Consider the following 23,467-nt stretch of genomic DNA (forward strand, 5'->3'; position numbering starts at 1 on the left):
GGGAAAATTTCCCAACCGAGACGCGATTTTTTTCGAAAGGCTAAAACAAATTTATTTAGCATAAAGGCTAATGCGGGACCTTCACTGATTGGTTTTATATCCGATCTAAGTCATGTTTCACTGGGATTTCAGAGCTGCGTTCATTTACGTTGCCCATTTTGTGTTGAATGCTGAAAAATATCAGGGAAAGTATTGTTATATTTAAGGGAATATCAGGGAAAATCCGAGGGGCGAGACAGCTTTTATCTGAGTTACTCTTATGCTTGGGAGTTATTCTAATTTACTCAATATTACTCTGAAATATCCAGATGATTCACATCTTCGATTACCTTGAGAACAAGAAAAATATAGGAGCGGTGAGACCGAGTAACATTCATATTTATATTCGCGGTGGGGAAAAGGTTTAAGGATAGATATTCAGAGACACGAGACAAACTCAGATTTGCTCTTTATTTTTCACGTTTTCTCAAGGAAACTCAAATTTACTCACTTTTATCTGAGTTACTCTTATGCTTGGGAGTAACTCTAATTTACTCTAATTCTCAGCTGATTCACATCTTTGAATACCTTGAGAGCAAGTAATATATATGAACGGTGGGACCGAGCAACATTCATGTCTATATTTGCGGTGGGAAAAATGTTTAAGGATGGATATTCAGAGACACGAGAGTTACTCAGATTTGCTCTTTATTTTTCAGGTTTCCTCACAAAAACTCGGGAAACCTCAAATTTACTCACTGTCTTACCCCTCGGGAAAATCAGAGAATTTAACTGTGAAAACCTTTTCGCCAACCTGAGCAACGTTCTGTTAACTATTCACTTACACAATTTTGCTAAGATGTGGCACAGCTGTTATTATTTAAATTCTTTTGATTATACAGCAGCTCATGAATAGTTCTTCCTAATTTCCGGTCCGGTGTGTATTGTTAAATTTTCAATGCTTAATCCAAAATGAACAGAAGCCATTGCTTCATATTCCCTGAATCGATAAAACACATCACTTTGGCTAAATAGGTACATAAGCTGTTGTAAAATGTGTGTAATCGTCAATGAATGTGACGAAGTAACTTCCATCATAGGTCGTTTGCTTGAAGAAACCACATACATCAGAATGTATAATCTCATGAGGTCTGGTAGACCTAGGCAGAACTATTTGTTTGAAATTTTCGCGTGTTTGCTTTCTATACAGACATGACTCACATATCTGTCTATCTTGGTTAAATTCGTTCAACTGTAATTTGAACCCTTAATCATATTCTTTTTGAAAAGCTACTCCAAGATTGGTTTTCAAAGATGGTCTAATTATTTGTGCCATTAAACCAAATTATTTTTGTTGAGGTCCCTTATTCCCGCATTATGTTAACGTCGAACATATGATAAGAAGCACCATTGAAGGACGTGAGCGATGTCGACGAATACCAGCCCTTAAAAGACATGCTACGTTCATATTGAGAATCTATTCCTTTGTTTTCTTTGCGTTCGCGTTTACGTTTTTCGATTGAGCGTTTATTACAGCTAGCTGGCATCTCTAGCTTATTTGCTTTGCTTCATCGCAGCTAACATCGCAGCGGATCCGCGATTTGCGGGCCCCAATGACAGATGCTATGTTATGCGAATAAGAAGTGGCAGTGATACGCTATCACGTTTACACACACGCTGAGATGTTAGCCCACGAAACATGGCGGGATGCCAGCTAGTTGGTTTATTACGATAATGTCCAAGTTGGTTGCATCCTAAACACCTGATGTTTCGATTCTGATCGTTGTTTTCGTTGTATTATAGGAACCATGCACTGCTTTGCATGGGTACTATTGAAGCCCTAGAGTTAAAGTTTGGCCGACTGTCACTAAAAAGTTCCAATCGAACAGTCAACAGTTTTTTCATCATTGTTTCAACATTGCTGATGTTCGAGAAGAAACGAGTTTTGACAGTTCGATTGGAGCTTTTTATGACAGTCGGCCAAACTTTAACTCTAGGCCTTTAGGTACAATGCATGATTTTTTTGCAATGGCTCATTATAATAGTGAGGGCAAAGATGACTAGAACGAAATACCTGACTCTTACAGAATTCATCGGACATGATTGTCGCTGCGCGTGAGCAAAAGTCGAACTGATTTATACACTGTTAATATGATGTATCCAGCTTTTTACGCACCATGATGCGTGTTCGTAATATGCGAACCTCTCTGCTTACGTCAGATTTCCGATTTCTGAAACATTGGCAACACAAATGTTGCCAGATATATTTTTCTTTTAAAAATTGTATGAAGACTTCAAACTGACGTGGGCAGAGTTGTCAAAAAGGTGAGTGATTTATTACGTACTTTGCATTATAGCGTCCGCCATAATGACTCGTAAAAAGCTGGATACTAACTTTCAAATTCAACTGACGACAAGGCCAAGACATAATTGCTGAAAGGTGAAACATTTTTTCCAGTATCCATGTGGACGACTGTACGGTGCTGCCATCCGATAAATGATAATAATGTGTTCGAATGTTTAGTTCTCAAACATGGAACTTTCCAGAAGAATAATGAATTGTTGGCGCACCATTAAAAATTAAACGTACCATCAGAACTTCCTGATAACCGCTATGAGCATGCTCCACAGCCAAGTTTTTCACTCTTACCGAAGTTAATAAAGCAAAAATCGGGTGCCCCGGTGAACCTGCTTAATGGTTCTAAAACCTGGTTTGCGACATAACGAACTTTAAGTTTTAGTAGAATGCGACCTAAAAATAGATGAAATTCCTCAATATAAACCCCCACTCTGACAGTCAACTTCACACTTCTCTTCCGTACTTCGAAGTGCAAAAAATATTGCAATAGCATTAAGTTATCTTAAGCGTCGAGCTGACCAAACTGCTACACCTTTTTCATATACAATCTTGAGTAGCTCAACGAACGACAGACTCTGCACGATAAATCGGTTTTGCTCATAGTGACAATTTTATGAGAATTTAAGTCATCAGATGGCAGCACTAACCGTCGGAAATCGGTCGTGTTCAAAATGTATGAAAAATATGGAAGTTAGGTATCTTGTTCTAGTTATCTTTGCTATGTCTCAAGCCGTTGGTCGTTTCGACTACGGCTAACAGCATATCTATTGGTCGAAAAAGATTTTATCGATTTTGAACATCATATTTTGTATATGCCTACTGCTTACCAGAATAAATTTTCAATAAACGTTTGGAAGGAAAATATTGCGTACACAACCTTTTTCAATAACATTACCAACAAACTGCAGCAAAATCAAAACAAACTAGAGAATTGTCAGACTTAAGTTCACATTGCGTTACGCGTGTACTTTTTCTGAACTTGAAAGGCTGTGACGTGTTAGCTTTGCAAGTAGCATAGAGTTGTATTGAAAATTTGACTAAATTGGATTATTTTCGTTCTATTTTAGTTTCTACATGGCAGTGTAAAGGAATTTTATCTTGGGCTTCTTCTTCATCAAAACCTTGGGTTATTTAGATTGCCAGTATGAATAAACATAATATAAATCTCCCAGAAACCGTCACTAATTCTGGTTAATTTTACTTAAGTCTCGTGTGCACTATTTATTTGAAGAATTCGATGAAGTTATTTTAGTTTTAAGCAATGCTGGTATGTATGTGTACACAAAACACACAGACTTGACCTGCCCTATCTTCATGGACCTTAGCCCATAAACTTTTTTGAAAATTAGTTTGGAACTTATATTCTGGTCTTAACCTCTCCAACTTTTTATATGTCAACGTTTACGGAAACATTATCTCATAAATTTACCTAATATACAATAATAGCAATGGGCGATATTGTATCGGTATCTGAAATATCGATACTTTTGAGACGATGATCCGATTTTTTGGATCGATACACAAGCGTCCGATACTCGACCGCATCGATACCGGAGCCGCGATATTTGTATCGATATTCTTTTATGCATACGGACCAGCTAGCTGACATCGCGCCATGTTACAAGGGCTAACATCTCAATGTGTACACGAGATCACCGCCACTTGTCATACCCTATGTTATGCTGTCTGTCAGTGTCAGTGGAGCCCACACATCGTAGAACCACATACATAAGGAACCATTCAAATATTACATAACGCGGAATTTGGCAATTTTCAATACCCACCCACCCCCACGTAACGCAATTTTACATGTTTGCCACACGCAATGTAACGCTTCGCTGAATACCCCCCCACCCCTGAGCGCGTTATGTATTATTTGAATGAGCCCTAAGACATACGTAACACTCAGGAAGAAATCTTCCAAATAAGTTGGTACAAAATGAACTACTCGAAAGTACCAACCTCTGTGAAAAAAACCTCTGTTTGAGTTGTTTTTGATGGCAGTGTACCTGCGCAGCCCTGCATTTTTCTCGTTCCTACTCGAAAAATGCTGCATTGATTTTGTAAATAACTTTTTGACAGTTCCTTATGGGATTTTCTTTGGGGCTCGATAAGGCCGAGAAAAAGAAAATTCATTTTGTTCATTATTTATCGAGCAGTTTGACAGGGCGAGGTACGGAGTACTATGGGGCAACGTGTACCAGAAAAAAACGCCAGTGTTACGTATGTCTTATGTATGTGGTAGAACCGCTGCGATGTTAGCTGCGATAAAGCAAAGCAAATCGGATAGAGAAGCCAGCTAGTTGGTACGAGCTGGAACCACTGAAAAGCTGCCACTGTCAGTATAAATATCGCACAAGTCTATTTGCATTAGCAAAACTTAATCTGAGCCAAACGCAGCATAGGGCCAAATTCGAAATTTGTTTTGCTTAAGCCACACATTTAAAGCCAAAAAGGAGTGCTCAATAATAACGTGTTCTCAAATACTTTCAAAAATAGGCATAGCTCTACGTTGCATTATTAAGCCACAAAACTTATATTGTTTCTCTGACAATTGATTGAAATATTGTTTGTTTACATTTATACTCAGCTTCATTTGTTTTTATTTGAATTAATTCTACTTTCTGCGTTAAAATGCATCCACAGACCCCTCAAACGAAATTCAACGTTATCAGAAATGATGTTTGGCTTCGATTTAGTTGGGCTATAACCCAACGAGCGGGAGCCCAACTAAAATGTAGCCCAACTAAACATAGCCCAACGAGCGAAATTTTAAAAACAAATATAAGTTTTCTGGTTACACTGTTCAGATCGAATATTGGCAAGCGGAAACTAACTCATGCTTTCCGTCGACACAAGTTAGAGTACAAGTGAAAAATAAAATTGCAATATTCATTAGTTAGAAAAATTCAGCGGTAGACTTCACTATCTTATTTTCGCTGACATATCTAACTTTTTTATGTCATCAACTTCCTCATCAATTAATATGGAAGTGTGTCAATAATTTATAAAAATAAGACGGAAGCTTCACAGCCCATTGGGCCAGTGAATACAAATCTTGAAGATATAAGTTGTTTAACCCTCTAACGCTCACAAAATTTATCATTCAAATTTATAGCTTCACGAGAAAATTAAAGCTGAACACTTTCAAGACTAACTAAAATTACTGTCAACTGTAGTATTTTGAAGAAAATACCCAGTGATGCTCTGAGGCAGCATATGAAGATTATGGAACAATCGTAAGCACAACAAACTATTTTATGTCAAGATATGATGATTATAAATCTTGGTGCTTTAGAGTCACCATGAGCGGGAAAGGGTTAATTCATTTGTTTGCCAATGCTCAGAATTTCTGCATTACCTGTATGTATTTGTTTGTAAAGTCATTTGATTCATGCTGCTCTAGAGAATGCGGATAGATACCAGAAAAACAACAAAAAGTCGGCACATCAAATTTTCTTTGCTTGAAACCACCAAAATTTTGCTGATTTTTGGTGTGCTGTGCTTCCAGCAATCTGTTCAGCAAAATGAAATTTGCTAATTATTCAGTAATGCTCAATTGCATAAAAGTGACAGATCGTTTGCTGCATGTTCAGTAAAACAAAATACAACTTGCTGGTTGACAGCTATGACAATTTGCTGTTCATTCAGCAAAGCATAAATCAATTTGCTGGTTAACCAGTTAGTTCAAGGGAACCATGTTTCCGTCAGGCACCAGATTCCATCCGCCCATCGGATCATAGGCAAATTACTGTTGAACTAGAGATGTCTCATATTCGCTATCAGGAGCTTAGCGATGATTCCGTACCAGCTGCACAGCGATTTGGCGCGTTTTACTAATGACAGCTCGACGTAATTTTTTTGACATATCAATTCTTTTGCTGGATTCCAGCAAACATTCATTTACTGTTTTCTGTTCAGCAAATAGTTTTGCTGTATTTTCGCGAATCACTGAATCGATTACTGGTTTTCAGTAGATGTATTATTGTTTCAGTTGAAAACCGAAATAATGACTCGCGACTTTCGATTTTTTAACCTTATACACAATGCGCATAATGTCGTATATAGTGCGCTGTATAGCGCATCTGACGCGCAATACAGCGCACTAGATGCGACACTATGCGCATTGTGCATAAGGTAAAAAAATCGAAAGTCGCGAGTCGATATTTCGATTTTCAACTGGAACAATAATATCAAAAATTCAAAAAATAATCTCGGCCATTGTATCGATACTTCTGGTATCGATACTTGTTGAACGATATTTTGGATATCTCGATACTTTTGGTTCTTCCGGTATCGATACTGAAGTATCGATACTCTCCGTCGTACCGCCCAATGCTAACAATAACATAAATCTATGTTTCTTATTTTCATCTGAAATGTTAGTATCATACTTTAGCCTATGGATAATCCGTCGCAGGATCAGTTCAGACACGCTGTTTGTTTTAGTTTTAAAGGTATACTAGACTCAATATACTACGTTTCACTGCGGTACCATCGAGGAAACAGTAGCAAAGCAAGTAGTATTTGCAGCAAAAAATACTTTCACCATGAAATGCTATGCATTTGCCGAACTCCATCAAAGTTAACACGTCATAGTTGAAAGTGTATGTGTGAATCGTGTATCGACACACTTCGAGTCCAGAATACCTGTCCATTAATCAACAAAATTGTTTCTTGGGAAGTCTCATAGGAAACTGATTATGGAATTGTTGACAGGTTGACAGATGTCAGCGCTTTAAAACAACAAGATATACAACACCAGTGCGGAAAATGTATTGTTGGTTCATATCAGCTGGTTCTATCAAGGGTTTTCTGGTGTAAATCTAGAATAAAGTTGTTTCAAAAATGGACCACCGCTGAAGATGCTCTCAAAGTTTTATTTCTGTCGAAATTCTAAACATTTTGTGCCGTAGTATGCGAATGGCTGTTCAAAGCCTTCATGCTGTATTGCACTGGGTCCGTAACGTCAAGTATACACGTTTGTGTCAAGGATTTGTTCATGTATTTGTGATGCCAGTGATTCTCGGCAGACCGGAATGAACATTGGCAGAAACAGTGGAAGCGACTGGCAGTTCGAGTGTCACTCCCGTACCCGTTGCGTTTCGCTGTTTGGCTGTGCGAGTGTTGCTTTGCAGTAAAAAACTAAAATAAAAACCGTGAATTCTCTTCGATCGCGTCCTTTTTTTCCTGTGTTCGCCATTGATTATAATATTGTTCATACCTGAAAACAACCGAAAAATCTTTACAGAAACTTCTGGTTGTAAGTGATATTTATGTTTGCGGAAAACTCGAAAGACTAAAATGGCAGTGACCGTACTACCGCTTGAAAAGAAGTGATAATTTCGAAGAGTAACATTTTATCGATCGATTATTCGCACCGTGCATCGCACAACAGCCACAGTCACGGGAGGGGCCGAGCGAAAATTTTGGAATGCTTTCAAAATATCGTCAGTAGAATGACAATATCGGGCTGCTGAATCTATTGTAGTAGGTGAAAGTGTGATTACCAAAGTGCAAATAGATAACAAATTATTCGGTGGAATGCACTGGTTTTTGACGAAGAGAACAACGCCTCAAAGAGTAGTTACTGACTTGAACAACCGGTCATTAGGGAACTAATTATCCTCATCTCGACCTGCAGGTGAATTGATTATAAAACGGTAAGTCAGCATATAGAAATTTTATTTAATAGTTAATGTTTGTTTATTGAGGGTTGTAAAAATTTAATAAAAAAATTATCCGCTTCCGCTTCAAGTAATTAATTTCAATGTAGTTTATCCGATAACTTGGATTAGCTATTTGAGGCTGTAAAATAAACATTAGTGGTGATGCTTGCGGGATTTCCTCGTTTTCAATCTAAGGGCTCTGTACGAAATCTAAACAGCTATTTATACAATCGTTGCGTTTCATACGCGGTAACATCTATTGCCCTATACTAAGCTGTAGGCCTATCCCAGATAAATACACTACAATTAGCTCTTTTGGCACAGATCCGGGTGGTGGAAATAATGCAAATCTCATCATGCACCTACTTTGCTGGCGCTCGGGCGATATCGAACCACTCTTCGCGTACATTTCTATTAGTGGAGTAATCTATTTTTGGTTCCAATCTTCTCAGCTGGCAGAAACAAACGTTAAAAGGATCATTTCCCGCACCTGATCTTTTTGCGAAAGCGAAAGTAATCAACGCGACTGTTTTTCAAGCTTATTGGCTCTGGTCGGTATCCATTTACCAGTGCCTAGCATGATGACTCAATGAATTGACTTAGAAATCGGACCAATATTTATTTTGAAAACTGAGTACAACCAATAGACAATGGTTCAGCGTGGCCGGTCAGGGCTCAAATCTTTCATTCGATCCACAGTACAAACGCCGTCAAGTGTTCATCGACCTTTGCGGCGTTCGCCTTTTCCTATCTCGCATCTGACTTTGACCAGTCGTCGTTATCGATGCGATGTAATACCGAATTTCGGAATAGGGGGAAAGCAGCGTTCGCAGCGAGTACGGTAGAAGGATGGTATAAATGTATGCGAGCGCAGTGATCCGCAAAGCGAACTTTGGCCGCGGAAAATTTTCCAAAATTTACGCCTACTTGTTGGCTTGCACGCGTGCTAGAATGGGTATGTGTGCGTATAGTTGCAATTATTGGAAGTTATCTATTGGGAAAACGATCAAATCGTTTTGTTGTGATTTTACCATATTGGGCAGGATGTAGAGGTCATTTATGCAAAGTTGTTTATGTGTTTTTTTTTTCTGTGTATTGTTACGATTTACGACAGTATTTTTTTAATGACAAATTTATTATTCTCAATGATCTTAACGTCATTGATTTTGAATTTTATATATACTACACTATGGCCTCGAACGTATTTGGAAGATGATTTTGTTTTCAATTCGTTTTTCACATACGAGAGGTTAATTCGAACAAGAGATGTTTCATAGCGTTTTCCCTCGGAAACGTGATACATTTTAATGAAGAGAAATGTGCTTCTCGACTGGAACATAGCTTTGAACAGGTTGACGGTGATTTGGAAACTTTATGTTTTTATTATTAAGATATTTTTTTTGTAATGATTTTCTATTAGTTTTGAAGATGAAAGAAAACTAGCGTTGAGAGCGAATCGCGAAAACTTTTTTTAACTGTTAACAATTACACTGAACGATGTAAACCAATAGCAGAACTCTAATTGTCAAGTAAATTTAGAATTTGTCATGGATGATTATTTGACCACCGCCCGCCGTGATATGCATCTAGATATTATTTAACCGAGGGAACTTATTACTATTGTTCACTGTGCAAACCTCAAACATAAAAAAAATGTCCTACATACAACATAAAAGTTTGAAACTAAATTTAAACCTTTAGTTGGAAACTATGCAGCATTCAATTTGTTTCTGAAATTCAATATTTCAATGAACATTATCAAAGCTTCTTTTCGTAGCCCCGCTGACACACCCAGCCGCTTGTTGCTTTACATACGTCTTCCTGATGATCGAATAGTCACTAGGGGTCTTCACATCGAGCTCGTATACGAATACCCAGCCGTAAACTGTGTATCTTCCATTACTCGTCAATGGAGGTGAGTATTTTTACGGCTGGGTATTTGTTTACGAGCTCGACATGAATACCCATACTGTGTTATTAGTTATGCAAACTGTATTCTGGGAACCAGTTTTTGCTGGCCAACCGACGATGTGGCGAATTTCACTGTTTGAGTTGTGATCTTGCAGTAATGAGATATATAGTGTCGCCGATCTGTCAGCTGAAATATTCAATTCAATTGTATCACTTTTTTTGCTCCGCAGTTTTATTTTCATTCCGCTTTTTTTTTTTCTTAATTTGAACGGAGAATTCTGTTTAGTTTTCAATGCGTAACGTAATCTGTTGGTTAATGAGAACTGAAATGTACACAATAATGCACATTTATCACACGTTCCTGCTTTGAGTAAGTGGATTCTGCAGGTATGTGCAAACAAACGCTCGAAAATTTACCGCGAAACCTTGGGCGAAAATTATGGTGACGAGAAGCTTGCTGTTGGTCAACTGGCGGGTCAAAATAATCCTAAAACATCCGACCGCACAATGGCTGACAAAATAAATTATCACCTATACGAGATGAGTACACGCCGCAACCTGTGACTGACCTTCGTGACCAAGGAAATGTGGCACCTTCAAGCCTGGTGTAATGTTATTTAAAACTCTGACAGAGCATGTTTCTTGTCGTTTTTAATTGTACGTCTTGCGACACATGTTATTATTACGAGGGGAGGTTGGGTGTTCGCTGCTGGTTGATTTCCACAAAATGCTGCGAACATGTTACCTGAGAGCACTATTAATCTGACTGTTCGAAATTACTGCAATAGATTTTGAATTGTTCAATACCAAGCATCGAAATACATCCCTTTTTTCTCTATCTAAATTACACATTTAAACGAATAAAAAGCCCCCAGAAAGATGTTAATTTTAACTTGCAGATACATACCAGTTTCTGAGAATAATCTCGTGCGCACAAGATGGGTAAAAACAACAGTAGCTGACTTTGTTGTACGGGCGGTGAGCTATTTCACCGCGAATGTAGATCCCAACGTTACGGTGATGCCACTCGGTTGCGGCTCCATTCTCACATATATGACACGTAGACTACAACACGGAACTATATTGAAACAGTCGAAATAACCCCCCATGTGTCTTTTCCATCGGTGCGGATTTTTATTAGATTTTTTCATTTGATGACAGATGTAACAACTTTATAGATAGTGTTTTACACAGCAGCCATGCACGATAATGGACAGGTATAAACAAAACTATAAAGCAGATACATTCGCACTTGGTGCTGGTTTGTTAAAATGAAGCTGAGCAAAATAAGTGACAGTTTGACGAGAAGGGGCAGCATCCGAACCATGACAGATTGACACTCGTGACAAAATAGTGCTCACTAGGGTTCAGTCATAGTCATAGGGGCCTGCGTTGTGCATAGTTCAATGCAGCAAAGTGCACCCATTCGAGCTCCGATGGGGGCATCAATCGAGTTAGGCAAACGCAATTTGTGTGAAACTATTAGCTCAAGTGGTGCCACTTAGAGCCACAGCGGAGGCGCTACAGTTTCCATCGACATTCGACACTGCTGAATAGCAGCGCGGATCACGGTCCGTACGTTCTGTTGTACGTTACGCGTCAATTATGTGTTTTATTCCCAGGCCAGGGCGATATGACGGGTGAATAAGTGCATATGCGTCGAGCTTTAATCTTTTGTTTCATGATTTTCCGAGACTTGGAACACGCAACATTTATTGTTGGAAATGTCTGAAAAAAACAAACAATAATAGGTTTTCTTTTTTTACCCGCACCCAATCGTCTTACGATGGTGTTCTGATTGGAGACAGATTTCATAAACCAAACAGAAATCAGATTTTTTTCAAGCCGTTGAGTTGTTAATACCAATGATGTCGATATCGTCTGCAAAACCTGGGAGACTTCCTAGTGATGGTGCTACTTCTCTGCAAGCCAGACCTCCGTACAGCACCTTCAAATGCGATGTTGAACAATAAATTTGACAGTTCGTTTTCTGTTTCAAACCTTCTAAATTCAGGAAAGCATCCGATAACACTGGCTACCATGACGCATGATGTGGAACCGTCAAGAGTGGCACGAATCAGTCAAATCAGTCTTGTTTGGAAACCATGTTCGAATATAATCCACCATAACTAATTTCTCTGAACTGAATCGTACACTGCCCCGAGTGAAAGATCTGCAAGTTGAACTCTCGAAATTTATAGAGAATTTGTTGCTAGGTGAACATTTGATCCGTAGTGAAGCGTTCTCCTCGAAAACCACATTCGTATTCACAATTTTTTTTGTTTCTAAAATTTTTGAATGAGAATCCAGACAATTGTTTAAAAGTTATCTACAACAACTTTTCGCTAGCTCTTTTCAAATGTTAGTCTAGATAGATTTTTAAAAAATGAAGTATGCAAACTTGCTTAGGCCGGCCCACAGTAAGGCCCACATTATGAAATATCGTCTATATTTATAGTCATTTAGATTTAATCGTAAGTGATTGGTGTGAAAATTATTGCTATACTGTGACTATAGGTAGATGACAATGCTTCAAACATTCCTCAGATGATGAAGACCCAGCAAGTGCATCTGGTTTCATTTGATAAGCCAGTCGTCGTATGTACGATTTCTGGTTCGAGAGAGACTGTTAACGTCAGTAGGATTTTAGCACTAGCCTCCTGTACACTTACAGTTCGACGTTAAATTTGTGTTCAATAAACAGAAGCTCAAGCTTCGTCATTAGCATGTAGCATCAATAAGATGTTGAGAAAATATGAAAAACGTTTAACGATACAGTTAATCTAAAAACGTAAGTCATCTGGATGTATACCAATTCCATTGAATACATCCTCAAAAATGTATGAATCATGTCGGTTATCTAGAGCCCATGTTGAAACGACGAATCCTGAAAAGCTGCCTTCAAATCTAAATTTCTGTCAACCGACAGCAGTCCATGATCCCTTGGTATCCCATGATTGCTTTGGTAATTGAAAAGAGAAGAAAACAAAAACAGGTCAGAGCAAAAAGAAGACAACAAGAGCAATGCAATCAGGATAGAGATGTCAGCTAGTTGGCTCGCACCAACGCGAAAATCTGTCCACGTGGAATGTGGATGGCCCCATATGCAATTGTCAAAATGTGCGGGATTACAGAAGTAAAAATAATTCCTTTCTTCTTTTTCACATGCAACGCGAATAAGTGCTCAGAATATTCACTGTCATGACATTCAAAAGCAACGATTTTCAGTCTTCTACATGTTGATAATCATACTACCTATGCGAACGTTGATATTCATGATACCAAACAACCGATGAACACCGACTGGATAAACTTTAACACTCGTGTTAATATTTTGATCGTCAAAAATGAAAATCATTTCAAGATAGTGATTATCAATACTACCTCATTCGACAATTTAGACTGTACCGTGCGGTGTACAGTGTCTGAACAGACTTTTACTACTTGGATAATCACCGATAATCACCGAAAATTTTCTGAATATCATTACGAGGCCTTTTATATTCATTCCATTGTTCTGTCATTGAATATGGTAAACGAAATTCATGCATCGTGGCTGTGAGCATCGGTTACTGAGTTGCATTAGAAAATAAATGTGCTTATGAGAACAATTGAATTCATCTACTCGTGAATAAACATTGATAATCTAAGCCGCTGACGCGAATTAATAAATTTGGAGGGTTGCGTCAAATATCCTTTGGCCGTGTTGCCAACTACTGCAAATCTGATTTTTATGGTTTTCGAACATGATACCAGCGATATCATGTAGCCAAGGTGATATCCGATGACAGCTCGATTGTATGAAATCAGTGGCGTCGGGTCCACCTGTGCAACATGTGCACTGCACATGTACCCTGCTCCCTAACACCCGGGCATATGCGATTATAGAAATATAATAACCCTAAAATCAAGTAAGCCTACTAGCGAAACCCTCCAATTTGAAACATCAAACACTTTGGTTTGAGTTTCTTGTTTTGTTCTAGGAGATAAAAAACTTATATAAATGTTTGGTGCACATGTGAGGAAATCAGCCACGCAGGGTGGCCACTCAATCGGGAAAACGGGAAATGCGGGAAAAAGTCGGGAATTGAATTACATCGGGAAAAATGCGGGAAAAAGTCGGGATTTTTTTATTTAATCGGGATTTTTTTACCAAGATTTTTTCAAAGTATTGTGTATGATGCAATTACAAATGATGGAGAAGTTGGAAGTGCAGGACTGCAAGTTGGTCCCTCAAAAGTCACATTTTTCTTCAGCAGTCAATTTTTTAACCAAAAAGTCACTAAACTTACTTTTTTTTGACCCGCTGACCAGCTTTTCAGTCCTGCTTTTCAAATGAAATAAATGTTGACACCAAATGTCTTAGAATAGCATAAAACGTGTTATCTATATAAACTGAATGGACTCTGTGGGACTTCTCAAGATGGTAAAGCGAATTGAAACCAGGGTCGAAAACCGGTGCGGAGTCTGGGAATGGAAGTTGCCAGTTTATCGAGAAACGTTTTTAGTGAGAGAATCAATCATAAATTCTCATATGTACAATAGAAACTGTTTCAATTTCTAAGAGCAATGCGAAATAAGATTCACTGTACAATCTTACTAACATTACTAGTTACTAGTAGTTATTTGAATAAACAAATTGAGGATTAAATAAGTGACACACAGTTCTGATTCTCCAGTTTTCCAAATAGATTTTTATTTCAGCTTGTCTTTTTGAAGAAATATTTGGCAAACTCTAGCGAAACTACCTACCATTTCCGCTTAGAAACTGAATGCTGGTGTAAATTTGGGTTTGGGACGAATTTACTATGCGGAGCAGTTAATTGAAAAAACATTACAAACTCGACACAAAATAAAGCAAACATTATTTTGGAATTTTTAGAAAAACTAATTTTTGTACATATTTCAATTTCGTATTTTTTTCTGTAAATTATACAATATTAATGTAAAAAACTATTTTCGATGTAAATACAATCAGAAATGTTCTTAGAAAACAGCATAATTGTTTGCGAGGTTTTTCAAGATCATGTTTTCAACTGATCTTAGGGTACGACGCTGGCCTAACTAGTCAGTCGTCGTAGGTTCGTGTCTCGGCTCGAGAGAGACTGTTAGTGTCTGCAGGATCGAAGCGCTAGCCCTGCAATCGCCCCGTGCACTAAACAGTAGGCTGCTCAATCTGTGGCCAATAAACAAAAATACCATAAATATTCTAAAAGCCAAAATAATTAGCTTGATTGGTGTGATGTTTCCGCAAAGATGGTAGATGTAGTTGGTAGTTCTATTTAAAAAATTGTTTGGATATCTCGAAAGGCTTATTTTCTGAATTCTAAGTTGCCAAATGTTACAACGTGGATTGTTTGAACACCGAAGAAGTTAAAATTTCTGAAGATTTTTTTTCGAAACCAGAACGATTTGTTTGATTGATGCGATGTTTTCGGCAAAGTTGTTGGCAGTAGTTGAATATTAAAAATATTCTAAATTGAACATTTTTAAGAGCTGATTTTTGAAAAATCATATTGTATTTTACAAAAACTGCATAATGTAAACTGAACATTGAAGATCATGGAGAAATAAAAACTAAAAATTCCTTAGAAAAAATCCTAATAAAAAGGATTTAGGAAAGTTTCAGGAAACATTTTTTTCTTGAAAAGTTCAAAAGAAATTAAAAATAAATTTGTTTCCTTTTCAACGGTTTCTGCAAGACATGTTCGTGCAGTAAAGGACTTTTAATTTGAAAAATAATAATTTAAGATCTTTTTTCTGATTTCCAGGTTATCTTTTTAAGTTTCGAAATCACTTATTTTGAATTGTTGGTCCCCAATATCATTTTTTCTATCAGCTTGACCATTTTGAGCGCTGGATGCAAACAAGTTGAAAATGTTGGCAGATGACCATAGAGATGCAACTTTGATGGACTAACAAATCAAAATGCTGAAAAAGTTGTGAATTCACTTCTGAAAAGTTTTGAATCTATGTAACGCGTGATAAACGAAATACAGTTAAATCGCAGTATTTTTCCTGAACGTAAAATATCATTATCTTTAATTTGAGAAAAAAAAACGCAAATCCATGTCACAAGTTTTGTTTCCTAAATAATCAATTCAATCAAAATATTTTTTACTCTTAGGTTAAGTAGTTTTATGTTCACATTTAACTTCCCATGACTTCATCCGATAATTTGAACAAAAAAAAAAATTGTACGCAAAGTACTGTTTTGTTTGTTGTTGTTGCCCTAATAGGTTGTTATGCGTTGAATAAAAACGGTGCTTATATCATATTTTAAGAAGACAGACAAACATAATGAATGCACAAAATAGCTAACACGATTATTGACTGCTTAATGATTTGCAAATTTGGGAAAATCGCAAAAATTATATTTAACCTGTCTACCATGAAAAGGCAAAAGTTGCATTTTATGTAACTAATCAACTGTTTGTGTAGAATGTCCCGAGCAAATTCGGTAGAAATGATATGACCTGTTACTTCCAATTTAGGGTCTAAAAATTGACGTTCAGCTGTCGATAGAACATAACCTAGTTACCGTTTCTGACAATCGGGAATTTCTTGGAATCATGCGGGAAAAAGTCGGGAAAAATGCGGGAACTCGAAAATGTAAAATGAGTGGCCACCCTGGCCACGCGACGCCTCTGTATGAAATATTAGGTGATAAAGATGGATATATGGCCTCGATAGCACGAATCGCCTGATATCAGGTGATTAGAGGTGGGAAAAATGGTTCACTATAGTGAGCGGAACAGAGCGGTTTCGCTCTCTAAGATGAACTAGGTCTTTTTAACATCTGACTCTCTCTTTTCTTTCCTACATAATTTTTGGTTTTTATCAGTGTAGCTAATTATCAGACACCGCAAGCGAGAGCCAGGTGAAAGCTTTACACCCGATTTGCCAAGCGCAAGGTCGCGCGCAAAATCACAATAGAACTCCCAGAAACAAGCTGCCACCAAACGTCTGCCCTGATATACATGACCTGCATTTCTCATCACCCAGCCACCAACCAGCCACAAGAGCATGCAAAAAAACAACTTGCAACAGTCCATACACAGGTACACAGAGTTGCCAATAAAATTTTCAATTTCACTGGAAAAAGGCTGAAGAAAAAACTGGAAAAAACTGGATTCCAAATAAATTTGTAAAAAAGAAAAAAAATGATTGTGAGAGAGCTTTTTCGTTATGGGGACTGAATCCAGTATCAGTTTTGAATACAGCAACTAAAAAAATTACTTTTCGCACAAAATTACTCATTTTAATCAGAACTGTTTTGTTTCGGGCTTACATTTTTTTAAATTATGGACTGGAAAATTTCCTCTAACAACGCAAAATTCGAAATTACGCAATCAATCAATCTCAAAATAAGAAAATAGAGCTTTTCAATTTACACTTATCTTCAACAAAAAAACAACATTTTCTGAAGTTTGAATTTCAATTATTTCCGACTTCGCTATCTTTTGGTATCTAATTCTTCTAACTTTTTTAACTGCTACGCACCAGAAAATAAATAGACGAATAGACGATGCTCCCGTTTTCGCATTTCTTACTACATAATACACTCTTTGTTTTGTAGAATTCGAAATATGTTTTTCAATACCTAAAACGGTTCCAGTTGGTATTGAGTTTGCTAAGGCGTTTTTGTTTTTGATTGGGTACATCAGATATCGTTAATTACAACCAAATTACGTTGTTCATTTAAAAATTGCAAATCCTTAAAACAAGTTTTAAAGGGCTCCAAATAGTTTGCTAGTTCTTATGGAATTATTGAAAATTGAAAAAGTAACGCATGTTTTAAAATGATCCAAATACTCGTGAAAAAATTATATTTTCTTAAGTGGAGAAAAGAACAAGTATGAGTTTCATTAAAGGACATACATTTTTTCATTAACTGTTTTCATGACGAATTGTCGAAATTTTAATCAAAACCGCTGATTATGATTAAGACAACAATACAGTGTTGGTTTAATATAACATAATGATTGTTTCTTGTCAGGATGTTTAGTATAATTTAATTATTCGCGCAACGAATCCACATGTATTTTGCTTGAAAACAATCTTCGGTGCAAAATTTGGCTAATATTCGAGCGCTGTAAATAATTTTAGCACGAAATAATAGAGGACAATCTGTGAGATCATGAATAAACATTCTCATAAGACCGGAAAGTTTTTCTCGTTGATTTGTGCTTTATATAAGTGAATAGTCATGAAATAAGAATAGTGGGAAACGAATCGATTTTTTGCCGCATTGATACGAGCAAAAAGAGTGGATAGAGACTGCTTCGCTAAAGTGTGGGATCATTTATATTTTCGAGCTGAGATAATTCAATATTTCATGTTTGATGGGACGCGAATAGCCGAATACGACCAATAAGCGACCCACCATACATAGACAGATAAACTGCAATCAGTTCCGCGTAAGATTTCCTTGTGTGGTTGGGTGTTAAGCTGGAGATCCCTACACCGTCAGCAAACAGGTTCTAGCACTGAATGAGTATTGTTTACTTTTTGCGGAGATCATAACAACAACAAAAAAAAAACATCTTGATCACTTGTTTTAATGATTCGAACGAAGCTAAATATACGAATCGTTCATGCCGAAATTGCAAAAAAAACTGCATGCTTCTCACTAGCTGACGGATGTGAAAAAATGTTACCTGTCGCGCATGACATACAATTTCCCTCAGCACGGAGGCAATCTATTGGATCGATTCGAATTTGCATCATAGGCCCGTAGAAGCATGTACCGCCGACCAGCACGACACCAACTGTTCGATTATGTCAATTTTGTGTTTTTCTCCTACACTTTCCTCCGTACAATTTGCTTCAGCTCAAGTCATCACAGCGCCGGGCCGGCGATTTTACACCGTAAAAATCGCGCACACGCGAAATATTATGCAAATTTGCTCTGCGAATGCATGTAGTTTACAATGCACTCAAGCTAGATTCTGCAAAGAACAATAAGTTCTGGAATGGAAAGTCGCGGTGATCGCTTGTATCTTAATATTTTTCTATACTTCATAAGCAAAAATTTTTTTGTCGGGAATTGGGAAAAGTGACTGCAGCCGTCTTAGCGCAGAGTAACCTAGCTTTAGAAAATTATTCAACGTTTGTACAACCTTTGTTCGATTTTTCGAGGTTCATATCATTGATCGACTGGGGGTAAGTTGCTGCAATTCTACATCGCGTTATTGGATTTCGACGATTTCGGGCCACTACTACTGCATGTAATAGCCGTTGAAATTGGATTAGTTGGTCGTGTGTTTCGTCAGTTTGTGCGAATTTTCACCATCCAACGGTTCGGCTTTGCTGGTTACCAATTTCGCAGGGTGCATTAATCACTCACCCGGAGTGTTACGAAACGTTTCTTTCTGTGACTGAGTACCGAAAACGTCTGGGACCGTGATCGGCAGTTTCGACACGGGCAGTGAATTAGTTTGGGGTTGTTTCCGGCCGTCGACACATCCAATTCTCGGATTTAATTGGTCGCGTACGTGACCAGTCAGCGTGTATAGCTTTTCCTGTTTGTCATTGGGGTCAGAGTAAAGTTGTTTTTTTTTTTTTTTGTATTTACGAACAAGAATTTCTATGATTGATATTTTTTCTTGGAGTTATTGATTTTACACAACACGCTATCGTAGCTTCAAGGTCCATATACTTTCTCTTGTTGTAGGTCAAAGAATGTAATTATTGAACCACTACAAAACGTACAGGTTTACTTGTTCTTTGTGTGCTATAATGAACGAAATGAATTATTAATGAATCATGAATTATTCACGGCATGGACTTAAATCTCTGACAGGAAAAGAAAAGGGCACCAAAACATGTATTATCACACGACGTAGGGCTAGAAGCAACCTTTGACATAGGAAACAAACGGTGACATGTGTTAAACATCTTTTTTAATCCAAAACGAATGTATTTGCACAATCCGCATGATTTTCAAAAGTTTTATTATTTCTAAAAAATGTGAGGTCTAAGTGCTTCAGTTGAACTATCAACCACCAATTATGTTAAAACCGCAATCATTCGGGGTTTGAACTGTTGATTCGATGAGTACTGACGGCAATCTGGTTACATTTCGAGTTATTGAACTATAAACTTGGGTTACAAGCTTACAAGCGCTATGTTTCAAAGAACAAATTTACTCAAAACTGTTAGTTTTGAAGAATTGTAATTTGACTATGCCGAATATTTTATCTATCATTGTTTGTTTTATTTATTTTTGAAAAAAAAAAAAAACAATAGCAAAGAGCTCTCTAGCTTCTGTATTCAGTCCGTACTTTTCATTTGGCTTCCATGTTGCGCAAAATCCCAACCAAATCACTTTCATCAAAATTCTGGATAAAAGCTTGAACTTCGTTTCATCACTCTGAATAACCTGGTGAAATCAAAAGTATCAAAAATGCTTCTTTCGTTAAAGAGTTCTTGAAACGGTTGCTAGCAAACAACATTTGAGATGATCATAGAGCCTTGAAAAATGAGAAACAGTTTCTAAATGATATTTCACTTAATGGCTAGTGACGCTAACTACCCAAACCATTGTCGCAAAAATTTGCTCTATCGAGCCCCTTTAAAGCAAAGTAATATGTAATTTATTTTCTATCCTCAAATACAGCTGACCGACTTGCTCTAAGATAGATCATAGTGATAGTAGAAACAGATACCTGTACGATACTCTCGTTATCGGCCATTTTAAAATCTCCATCCGGTATATCTATAAACGTGGCTGGTGCCAGTTCGTTGTCGTCGGCATGTGGTCGAAAAATTATCACAACACTGCATATCTATCAATGCGTCAATAACTATAGTCTTTATCCGAAAGTCCATTGCAGCGATAAACCAGAAATCGTTAGTTGCTATCCAATCCAATCATGATTGCACCTGATAGAGGCATTTCTTCGATGCAATAAACCGTTTCTAATTGATTGTGAATTCCCCGCGAGTGACCAAATTACTCTAATTAATTAGAACATTTGATCAAATTTATTGCTCTATAGTTAAGCCATCAGAAGCAGTTTAGAACTCGATAATTCACACCCCGGGACAGATTTATTGAAACTGTGATGTAAACCCGGCAGCTGGAGCATATGTCTCCGACGTTAGATTGTGACCTTCAAATTATCGAAGCTTCATTCGCGAATTTTTTTTTCGATATTTGGCGAGCGATAGTTTCACTTAAGCAGTGTTCCGCGCCAAAGCCATTTCTTCAAAATTCGTTATCGTTGTGTCGTTGTGTTGTGGCTTTGTGGTTCCCGGCAACTGAACGCTTTTTATATCGCAAGTATGACTACGCAGATAGAACCGTTCATGCATTTTGCAAATATACAAAAGAAAGCATGATTAGCTTTTTTGCTACACGCATCCCAACGCTTTTTCTAAAAGGATGTCATCATGACTTTTCCAACGCCGCCAGCAGCTCGGTTGCGATTAAACGAAGAATCATCATAACATAAATTCCTTGTTTATCAAGAGGATGAAAATGCTGTAGAAGCACATGGCGTGAGTAACTGTTTGTGAGAGTTCAATTTTGTTTACATTAACATATATTGCATTTTAAACTATTTATTTACAAAAATCATTTTCTGGAAATCAGGCGATTGTTCCATTGGTGTGCGCAGCATGCTAAACGTCGTAAGCATTCCTTACATTTTCTTTACGAAACAACTATGTGGAAAGTAGTTATTATTAATGATTTCATATGACCAGGCTTCGAAATAGTCACGGTAGAACCACTTTTCACTGCGATAATCGTCTTCTTCCTCTGACGCTACCAACGCTCGCTGTCTGAATACATTCTTAAACAAACATGTCAAATGAGTATCGCCATCACGACGTTATTTTTCTAAAACGTATTTTGACATTTTTTCTATAAATGAGAATTACGCACGTTGAGTGCGTGTATTCTGGAAATTATATCATTGATCTTGTAATAATATTTCTCAACATAAATGAACGAAGTAGACAGAAATAGGCCGAAATAACATCGCTAAACAATTGACAGTGTGCATCTCTTTGATACGCGAGTGTCGTTTGACTATCCTTTTCTTTCTGTGAGCAGAGCGGCGATGGTTTGGTTGTTTTACATTTACGAGCGAAAGCCGACTGTGACGCACGCTAAAGAAGCGAGATCAAATGAAAATGGTGACCGTTTACAAGCCTGCATATGACCCATTCACAGGGTTCAACGACGCTACATGTCTGTAGAACAATATAATTGTGTCGCCTCTGCTTGTTAGATGTAGCTGGTAGTGGCGATATTCAATTGCGTAAATTCGCCGGTACTAAAAACCGTCTGTGTTCCTATTATACAGCTAGTTTTAATTTGCAGCCATCGTTGAACGTCGGTATAGCACGGAAGGAAATGATTATGCTAATTAGCAAGCCAAGCGTGGTTTGCGTTATTTTGCATGGTATATAAAAGTGGGTCCGTGTTTTGATTTGATTATCATTGCCGCCTGCGAGGAAACTACTGCTGGCACGTTCGCCGGCCAATGTTCTGCCTTTATTAAGGAGGCAGACGCGACGCCGTTGATGGTTTCCAGCCTTAGATTGACCAGCAGTTCCACCCACTGAACACAAAATGAAAAAAAAAAAACGGTCAAGAATGTTTGGTTATCATGACCCTTTATTTAAACAAGGCTCCAGCTGGGCAAAGCACTATTTATTCGCAGCACGTTATAAACAGATACGCCAGTGATGATCTCATATATTTTCCAGTTGTTTATCAACAACATCTATTTAAATTTTTCCCAAAAAACTATCTTTGCATCAACGCTCTCTTTGTTTTCTCGCGGTATTTATTTTTGCTTCTAAATCATTTAATTGATCGCATGAAAAAATGAATTACTTAAAGCATTTAGTTAATGAATTTGGCAACCCACAGGACAGCTGTGCTTAATAATTAAGCTAGAATCGTTAAATTGAAGACATAATATTTAATTTTTCGAGTTTCAATGAACAAATATGATTCTAAATTCACAATTATAAAAGATTGAGAAATTTTTTCAATACTTATATATATTATTTCTTCGAAGTTTAGTATACAAATGGGATTGTCATTCCATATTCATTTGAAATTTTTGTGTATATAACCGATTTTCTTCATTTTTTTTAAATGTTCGTTATTAAATTCCCCGGTCGTTGAACGATCGATTTTTTATACATTAAGTTTAAGTTTGCCGAAAATATAATTCTATTGCAATTTGAACGCTGAAATGAAAACATGTTTTTTTCCGGAAGAAACGTTCCAGTTTGCACCGAAAATGAAATACCTAATAAAAACGATAGTTCAGATACCCCGCACACTTCTAAACTGAAATAAAGAGTTTTTTAGTTTCAATTGATTTGCTGCGTCGCTATCGTAAACACCGCAAACCTCTGTCAGCAAAAAAGCATTTTTGGGAAACGGCCATTACTCCCCAAATAATTGGTATTTCTTATGAACAATCGTGTTTTGTTGATGTTGAATAACTGAACTCTCAGAAAATTACAACTTTTATGCAACAAAAAAGGTGCTACACGCTTAAAAACAATCCAAACTTTG

The 23,467-nt window shown here is 37.3% G+C and overlaps 1 protein-coding gene across 1 annotated transcript in view; it reads left to right on the forward strand.

Moving 5' to 3' along the window:
• Positions 1 to 7,379: 7,379 nt before the first annotated feature.
• Positions 7,380 to 23,467, forward strand: part of LOC129730860 (beta-1,4-mannosyltransferase egh) — a 43,156-nt gene continuing 27,068 nt past the window's right edge. Inside the window, exon 1 of the mRNA XM_055690454.1 lies at positions 7,380 to 8,001. The gene's annotated coding sequence lies outside the window, so the exon portion shown is untranslated. The remainder of the gene's footprint in view (positions 8,002 to 23,467) is intronic.

Source organism: Wyeomyia smithii, chromosome 1, assembly GCF_029784165.1.
Source record: "Wyeomyia smithii strain HCP4-BCI-WySm-NY-G18 chromosome 1, ASM2978416v1, whole genome shotgun sequence".
Taxonomy (NCBI): Eukaryota; Metazoa; Arthropoda; class Insecta; order Diptera; family Culicidae; genus Wyeomyia; species Wyeomyia smithii.